Raw genomic sequence first — 8,499 nt, 5'->3', positions numbered from 1 at the left:
GACAGCTCAGCATGTGGCCTTGCCCAAATAGGGAGGTGGGGAGCTGGGAGGGAAGTGGGGTGGGACCCGGAACTCCCATCTGAGTGTGGCCCCAGTGGGTGCTAAGCTGCAGGGTGATGGCTGCTCGGGTGTGAGATGGATGCCCCTGTGCCAGGCGGCCGCCCCGGGAGGCAGCCCCCCATTAATAATGGCAATAGACCTGCCAGGAGGCCGTGGCGACAGAGGCAGACCAGCAGCCCCCCCCCACACTGGGCCTGACGCGAATGCAGAAATAGCGCCATATTTTCTGGGGACCAGGAACACCACTTTTTATTAGGCCTGGGCTTGTAAATGGGTCTGCAGCCAATGCCAGGCCCTGGGATGGTCCGTCCGTGGAGAGCAGATCCCACGAGCCAGCCGGGGGGAGGCCAGGGCTGGGAGAAGAGTTGGGCCCTCCTGGGTGCGAAGGTCACAGGCCCTGCTCATCCAGTCCCCAGCTGACAGGGGATGTCGTTAGCCAATTCCCACTGGACCACATGCCCCTGGCTGTATGGACAGCTTGTGCATTGCACCAGCGAAACATCACAATCCTCAGGTGGCAGCACAGGGGGGTGCCTGAGATGTCTGCATGCACTTGCAAAAGCCCCGGCCTCCGGGCTCCTTCCAGATGTCTCCCTTTGCTGGGTCAGGATGTGGGGGTGCATTAAGGGGTGCGCCCGGGTGGCCACAGGACCATTTTTAGCTCTCAGACCCCTCCTATCAGTTGAGATTTCTTCTCCGAGCACCCCCTTTCCCACCTGCACTTCCATGCCTCCGTCCAACCCTGGGGGGCTTCACAGCTGGCAGGAGCCATGGGAATAGCAAACATTGCTAAGCAATTACCTCACTTGATGATCCTCATGACCTCATCAGGCAGAAACTACCATTAGCCCCATTGTCAGCTGAGGGAATGGAGGTTCAGAGATGTCAAGCCACTAGCCTAAGGTCACAGAGCTAAAAACTTGGGGCTCAAGTTGCCCCTTATCTGATTGGGGGGGGGCTTGTATGGACATTTCTAGGTGACAGAACCAGGGTGAGGGGTGCAGGGGAAGATGCTGGGTCTGGAGCAGAATGTGGGGTCGGACACTGTGACGTCCTTTAGGAGCCGGAGGGAATTCAGCCACGTGCACTGAGAACAGCTATTCAAAGTGAAAAGGACATCTCCCAGCAAAGTGAGAAAATAGGAAAGAGAGGAAGAGCAGAACCTGAGCAGGGAAAAAAATCTCCATGTCCCTTCCCTCTCTGGGCAAAGCAGGCCCAGAGCTGTCCTCACCAGCACAGAGGAGCAGGATCCAGGGAGGAGCTGCAGGCGGGAGGGTGGTGCTGGGTTAGGTTCACTGGGAGTTTTCTTGAGTCATTCCTGACAGTGTGGTGTGGTGAAAAGCCCCTGTGGTCCTTGTTTTGTCCCTCCCCCATCTCTTGTCCTCTCAGAGCCTCTATCTTTGCAGATGGAGCAAGTAGAACTAGGAATCTATAAGGGATGGAAAATGCACAGCATACATACCTTCATTTTTATAGTCTGCTCATAGCAGGCATGACTAATCGATCACAGAATTCTCTCCCAAGTTCAGATGCAGCCTTCTCTTTCTTCTCATAACACTGTACCAGGCAGCCACTCTTGGCCTATCAGGACTGACATGGAGGACGCAAATTCATGGGCATCCCTGGATCAGATGACTCTGGAGAACTCGTCCCTTTCCAAAGGCTGTGAGTTAATGGAGGTGTGAGCAGTGGAGTGGCTGGTGCTGTTTGCTTGTTCTGATGACCCATTGGGAGGTCTGGGGGCTCCCTTTGGTGAGGCATGGAGATTTCAGGCCTCCTAATTGATTTTGCAGGGTGGAGGTAGGAATTTTGCATCTGTCTGGAGGGGTGATCTTGGGTGGGGAGGTGTGGAGTGAACCCCTTTGGGGGTTTGTGGATGGAGGGTGTCAGCACCAGCTCTGCAGGGAAAACGAGTTTCTGAGGACCAAAGTGCCCTTTAGCCCTTAAAGTCTTTGAGAAAATTTGCAATAAACAATCTGTTTACATTGTCTAGCTCTGAATTTACGACAGCTGTTTGATCATACAACTTTCCCCACCATCTGCCCTTCCCTCCCCCTGGCCTCGCCTGCTTAAACACTATTGATAATCTTCAGAACTAACATCACAGTCGGAGGCACCGGTTTCACCAGAGTAACAGGAGCTGGATTCTCTTCTAGCAGTGATCCCTTGGGGAAAACACTGTTAGGGCCACTGCATACAGTTGTGCAGTTTTCTCTGCACAGGGGGCCTGGTTGAGGGGCAAGTGGGGTGGAATCCAGCCAGAGTTCCAATCCCCAAGCCATGTGCCCAAGGTGCTGCTTCCGTCTAGAAGGGGCCGGCACGTTTCCCCTTTTACCCTCAGTTTCTTTACCTCTAAACTGATGATAATGTTGCCTACCTTGGGGATGTTACAGGACGATAGTGTACCCGTGGTGTATACAGTGCATATATGGTGGATGTGCAGTGTGTATACAGTGCATATACAGTGCATGTACAGTGTGTATAGAGAGCATATATGGTGCACATGCAGTGTGTATACAGTGCATATATAGTGCATATACAGTGTGTATACATTGCATATATGGTGCATGTACAGTGTGTACACAGTGCATATATGGTGCACATACAGAGCATATACAGTGTATATATGGTGCATGTGTAGTGTGTATATAGTGCATGTACAGTGTGTATACAGTGCATATATGGTGCCTGTACAGTGTGCATACAGTGCATGTATGATGCATGTGCAGTGTGTATACAGTCCATATATGGTGCCTGTACAGTGTGCATATAGAGTATATATAGTGCATATATAATGCATGTGCAAAGCATGTATACTGCACACACAGTGCACTTGGAGTGCAGAGAGAGTGTACAAAGGGTGTATATAGAGCTCGATGATGCTGCCCCTCCCGCCTGGCTTCCTGGGGAGGCACTGCCACTTCACACTGGCCCCAGGGGGCATGCCGCCCCCCTGCCCGCTCTGTCCAGGGAGCCTCCACCAGATGCTGTGGAAGCAGGTGGAAACTTGGCTTTTTACTTAGAATGATTTGTTACTGCAATGACTTGAATCAGCTTCAAAGTAAGTTAAATGAGAAGAAACCTTCACCCCTAATCTCATAAATCAAGGTGGAGTCAAAGAAAGGGGGAAACAAAGAGCTCGCAGAAGCCTGGAAACAGATGGGTTGGCGTGGCCCTGAATTCGTACCCTAGGGGAGGGGGCAGGTTTCTGGGCTGACACAGTTTGCTGGGAGCGAATCGACTTTTTCTTCTTCCAGCTGAGGAGCCTGGTCCAGAAAGCGATTTCCCCTCCTCCATCGTGGGGAGAGGCTGGCGCCTCCACGTGCAGGGTGAATTTAGGTCTGGGGGCCCCCGTCCTTCTCCCGCAGGCACCTTTGCCTGCCCCCAGGAGGTCCTGGTGCCCTGGGTCAGGGGAGATGTCTCCGTGGGTGTGGTCTGGGGTTGGAGAGTTGGGGGTCTCTGGTTCCTTTGACAGTTTGGTTGCCAGACATCAGAGGCTGCTCAGTGCACGTGTGTTGTGCCTTTGTGTGCCCTGTGTGCCCTGTGTGTGCATGCATATGTGTGTGTGTGTGTGTGTGTGTGTGTGTGTGTGTGTGTGTGAGTGCCAGCACCTGAGCATTCAGCAGGGCCTGGCCTGGTATAGCAAATGCACCCCAGGTTAAAGGGAACAGCTGGCTGCCTGTTTTGCTCCCCCTCCCACAGGTGCTGCCCCTCCTTTGTGCCAAGCTACCTGCAGCAAAGAGGGGTGTCGGGGTTCCTCTCTCCGCAGCATCCCCTGGAGAGGAGACCCCTCTTTCCCACTCCGCCAGCCGCCTGCACCGACTGCTCAGGGCCAGGTCAGGGGTCCCCACAGCGGGTGGACGTTAGGGACTCAGGTCAATTGCCAGCTGAAAGATTGGGGACCAAGGACAGGATGAGTGTGAGCCTCAGGGGGACTAGCAGAGGGAGGGAGGTGGTGGAGAGAGCCCATGGAGGGGGAGAACAGGCCCTGGAAGCAGCAAGACTGATGGAGACGGGGGCAGGGAGGTGACGGAGTGGCTCCCAGGGAGGCCCATCAGCCTGAGAGGGAGGCAGGAGGCCTCGAAGCAGTGAGGAAGAAAAATCAAAAGGGAAGGAGGCCGAGCAACAGACGAGAGCGGGGCAGATGTGAAGCTGCAGGGACAGAGACATAAAGGAGGGCGAGAGAGACGAGTGAGGGTGAGCGAGGCGGGCTGGGCTGGGCGGGTGCGACGGGTCACGCTGATCCCTGCCAGGGCTGCGACACGGGCGAGCTTGCGGGGAGGCTGCTGATCTGTGTTTGCAACCAGGTCCTCCAGAACGTCTGCGGGAAAACAAACCCCGCGACATGTCTCTCACCGTCTGTCATTTTCATTTTGCTTTTGTCTTCAGAATAAAGAGAATCGGAAACTTCTGAGGTGGATTTTTACACCGCTGACTTGCAATCTCTCTCCCTCCCTCCTTTGCTCTCTTTGTTTTTCTGTGTTTCTGTGTGTCTTTGTCCCCCAGCTTCTGGCTCTGGCCTGGGTGGGTGGCCTCTCTGACTGGCTGCCGGGGTCTCTGTCCCATCTCTGTTTGCACTGTCACCTGGAGTGTCTGGGTCTCTTGCCTCTGTACCCCCCACCCCCACCATCTTGCTGCTGTGAGCCCCCGGCCCCTCCCGGCCCCCTCTCTTGACCTCCCCATTCTTGGCCTCCCCTCTCCGGGCCTCCCTTCCCCCGGCCTGATGGTGGCTGCTCCCAGCTCCTGCTATTCTCCAGCTGTATTGCAGCTCAGCCTGCAGATTGACAGGGGCCATAAATCACCGTGGCTAGGCAGTCCCCGAAAAGGAGCATAGGGCAAAGTGCTGACACAGCATCGGCCTTGGGGCCGGGTTCTCAGGTTCACGGCGCATTGCTGGGGCTCCAAGCCCCATGGTCTCTCTCCCTTCCCAGTTCAGTGAAGCATCTGGGTTATGGTGTGTGTGCTGGAAACACTCAAGCTTGCCTTGTCCAGCTCCATGCAAGCTAAGACGAGAAGAAATAGGTCAAACGCGATGTGCATGGGATTTAGGTTAGACTGAAAGAAGAACTTACTGTGGTGAGGATCAACATTGGAAAGGGGAGACATGGGAAATGAGTGGGCAGAAGATGGATTCCAGGATCTGAAGGGCCATGGAACAGAGGTTACCAGTGGGGGCTTGGGAGGCAAGTGGCCAATCCCAGCTCCACCTCTGACCTGCTGTGCAGCCTTGAGTGAGTTCTCAGTCTCTCTGATCGTCACCTATAATGTGGGGACAGCCTCCCTTCACAGGGTTGCTGTGAGGTTTGACAATGTACCTGAAGGACACTGCCCAGTGCCTCGAACAGAACAACCCTGGGCACATCTCTCAGCTGTTTTCAATCTTGATTCCTTATCCTCAGACTTGAATGCCTAGTGCTTGCTCACCCAGTCAACACACTTTTATTGAGCCCCTACTATGTGCCAGGGTCCATTTTCTAGGCCCTGTTCTCATGAAGCTGACATTCTAACTGGGGGCAGGGAGCAGGGACAGACAATGAATGAATGAATGAATGAATGTGCTATGAGAAACTAAGGCAAGAAAAGGGTGACAGTAATGGGGTGGGAGAGGCTATTTTATCCAAGGGGGTCAGGACAGGCAGCCTCCCTAATAAAGTAACAGGTGCGCTGAGGCCTGCAGAAAGCAAAGCCACCTGGGGGAGAAGCACGCAGGCAGAGGGACAGCAGAATCTAGAGGCCGGCCGGCCGGAGCATGTGTGGGGAGTTGAGAACAGCAAGATGCTGAGTGTGGTGGAGCGGTGGAGTGGAGAGGACAGAGGGGCTCCTCCACTGGAAGGACTCCATCCACTGCCCTGAGGAGATGCGGTGCTCTTGCAGAATTTTGAGACAGGAGTTTACCTGCCTCAGGTGTCTTTTGGTTCCCAGCATCCCAGGGGAATTGAATCCTCTGCTGCCCCTACTGGGACCTGGAAACCAGCCAGCCTGAGGGTCCATCTCCTGGCCACCGCGGTCTGTTTCTGTTCTGTTTCTGGTCTGTGGCATGCAGCTATGGCTTTTAATTAAAAAAAAAAAAAAGAAAATGATCCTTTATTGCCACAACTGGGGGGAGGAGTTTAACACATACAACCTTGTCCTAACTGCTGGCTTCATCTTCATTTTGTAAATACAGAAACAAGGTTCTGGGAGGTTCTGTGCTGGCTGGAGGTCATATATGCCATATGGTGTGGGAGAAAGGGATTTAGTTGACCATCAACTTATGAGCAGCTTTGTCAATTTGTATCTTCCAAAATTATACACACTCGTGCACACAGAATCCCAACCTCAGAGTGACACAGTCATGAGGTCCTTCCCAAAGGGCCACTGTCAGGGGTCATGAGTGTTGGGAAATGAATGCTTGGCATCCGCGCCACCATCTCCCAGGCTGCAGCCTCAGCAGACATCCCTAATCAATCACAGAGCTCGTCACCCTGCACTCAGAGGCAACCTCGGTGTACTGGAGAGTCACATGGGATTGGTTCAGGAGAGGAAACATATTTGCCATTTCTGCTGCAAGACAGGCTGTCCTGGGGGGGAAGGAATAGCAGTGTACTTGGTACTCCATTCCTTGAAGCTTTGGCAGCTTCGCTGCCTGATTTAGAAACCGACTCAACTCTCACACATGAGATAAAATCAGTGCGGCTCCAGAGGGAGCTTCCCTGAGATTCGCCTTTCCAGCCACTGGGTCCCCTGCTGTCCCCCAGGTGTCAGAGCAGCAGGACGTGTGAGTCTCTGGTGGGATTTGTTCCAGCTGCCAGATGTGGATCCGGCTTGTGAACCAGACAAAGGAGCCAACTGTTTAATGAGCTGGAGTTGAAAGTGGCTCCCAAAAGCAGGTCCTTTTTTGGCTCCGGAGTGTGGATCAGATACGGACCCAGGAAAGCTGCCGCACCAAGCAGGGTGACCAGAGGGAAATGAAGGAAAAAGGACAGCAGGGGGCAGAGAGGAGGGGACCCCAGGGCTCTGCAGCAGGCCCTCCAACCCCTAAACATCTTTTCAGGTAGGATTCATTTTGCCACAGGCTCCTGGAGGCCCTGAGCCCTCGCTACTGGGGTCTGTTGGGAACAAGGAAGGCAGAGTGATGTAGCAGAGGGGACAGACCCAGGTTCAATCTCTTGTCCTGTGCTCACCTGCCGAGTGACCTTAGGTGAGTGATGTCCCTTCTTAGAGCCTCAGTTCCCTCATCTACAAAATGGACCTCCTGTTTCCACAAGGAGGGATCTAAGGCTCCCGGCCACTCCCCACTCAGTCACATTCTGCAACTGAGCTTTGGCAAGTACTGAAGCTGGCATCTGACCTCCATCTGCTGGATTCCAGCATCTCTCTCTAAATTGGATCTGAAATCAGGGCGGGTATTGAGCTTATTAGCACCCATTAAACCTTAACAGTACTCACCCGTGGGTTTGACGTGAGGATTTAACAGGTGCTGGCACGTTCTCCAGATGTCCTTCTACACCCAGACCATCTGTACAGCCCGGGACCCAGCACAGGTCGGCACTCAGTTTAATTTCACTTGCTACCGTGGGGAGGGGGCCAGGAGAGGCCTGAGAGGAGTCACCTGCCTTCCTGGGAGACTCTGCTTGCCCTGGGGCTCTATGGGGTCACCCCCGGCAGGGGCAGGGCACGGGCATCCTGGCCAGCTCAGCTGTGACTTGGATGGGTAGTCAGCTCACCGTGCAAAACCAGCCCTCGGAGAGGCCCAGGCAAGGTTTTCAGCCGGCTTTGCACTGACATCTGGGGGTGACCTTGGGGAGCCGGTGAGCTGGGCGTGGGGCTCAGGCCTCAGGGGATGGGGGCAGGACACACTCCCCGCGTGGTCAAGGAAGCAGGGCAGGAGCCCAGCCCCCAGGGCCATCCAGTCATCGCCCAGTCTTTAGGAGGGTTGTGCTGGGCCAGGCACAGCGCCGGACAAGGCAGCACCTCCTGGCTCCCAGGGGCTTTGTGTTAATATACCATTGACGGTGGAAACTTCTAGAACGCGGCAGGTCCACAGCTCCTCATAGAAAGCTTTGAGGCCAGATGCACTTCAGATTTCAGCATTTTTCAGAGTTTAGAAAGGTAATGTTCTAGGGAACACTCCGACATATTAATATTTCTGTAGCAAAATATGAATATGTATAGTCCCAGTAAGTGGAACAAATAAAGACACTACCTCCAAGGTCAGTTCAATTCAGGTTTTGCTGCCAAGTGCTTTGAAAAGCTTTTTGGATTTCAGAGCCATGGGGATGCTGGGATTGTGGGGAAGGGATTGTGGCCTGTCTGTTTATTGCACTCTGGGCAGGCCCTGGGCCAAGCACTTTTTGGATTATTATAGTAAATCTTCCTAACAGCCTTATTACTATCCTAATTTTACAGAAGAGGAAATCAAGGCACAGAGAGGTTAAGTAACTTGCCTGAGGACACACA

The sequence above is a fragment of the Choloepus didactylus genome, chromosome 2 (assembly GCF_015220235.1).
Source record: "Choloepus didactylus isolate mChoDid1 chromosome 2, mChoDid1.pri, whole genome shotgun sequence".
Lineage (NCBI taxonomy): Eukaryota > Metazoa > Chordata > Mammalia > Pilosa > Megalonychidae > Choloepus > Choloepus didactylus.
The sequence above is the reverse complement of the archived record's forward strand: the minus strand, read 5'-3'. Positions refer to the sequence as shown.